We start from the raw sequence: 687 nt of genomic DNA on the forward strand, positions 1-687 counted from the left end.
TAGATTTGCTAAATTAGAAGCATTTTGTTCAGAGTTCTCTGTCTGTTGCTGAGTTGATGATGGAAAAGGCTTGCTATTGCTAAACCTGTTTCTTCCACCATTATTAAAGCCTTGTTGGGGCTTTTGATCCTTCCATGAGAAATTTGGATGATTTCTCCATGATGAGTTATAGGTGTTTCCATAAGGTTCACCTAAGTAATTCACCTCTGCTATTGCAGGGTTCTCAGGATCATAAGCTTCTTCTTCATAAGAAGCCTCTTGAGTACTGTTGGATGCAGCTTGCATTCCATTCAGACTCTGAGAGATCATATTGACTTGCTGAGTCAATATTTTGTTCTGAGCCAATATGGCATTCAGAGTATCAACTTCAAGAACTCCCTTCTTCATAGGCGTCCCATTATTCACAGGATTCCTTTCAGAAGTGTACATGAACTGGTTATTAGCAACCATGTCAATGAGTTCTTGAGCTTCTGCAGGCATTTTCTTTAGGTGAATGGATCCACCTGCAGAAGTGTCCAGTGACATCTTTGATAGCTCAGATAAACCATCATAGAATATATCCAGGATGGTCAATTCTGAAAGCATGTCAGAAGGACACTTTTTGGTCAACTGTTTGTATCTTTCCCAAGCTTCATAGAGGGATTCACCTTCTTTCTGTCTGAAGGTTTGAACATCAGCTCTAAGCTT

The 687-nt window shown here is 39.9% G+C and overlaps 1 non-coding gene across 1 annotated transcript; it reads left to right on the forward strand.

Annotated features, from left to right (window-relative positions):
* The first annotated feature begins 579 nt into the window (after nt 1-579).
* On the forward strand, nt 580-687 carry LOC112745398 (small nucleolar RNA R71). Its single transcript, XR_003173329.1, has one exon. It is a non-coding gene; the product is annotated as a small nucleolar RNA R71 (small nucleolar RNA).

This window comes from Arachis hypogaea, chromosome 14 (genome assembly GCF_003086295.3).
Source record: "Arachis hypogaea cultivar Tifrunner chromosome 14, arahy.Tifrunner.gnm2.J5K5, whole genome shotgun sequence".
Classification (NCBI taxonomy): Eukaryota; Viridiplantae; Streptophyta; class Magnoliopsida; order Fabales; family Fabaceae; genus Arachis; species Arachis hypogaea.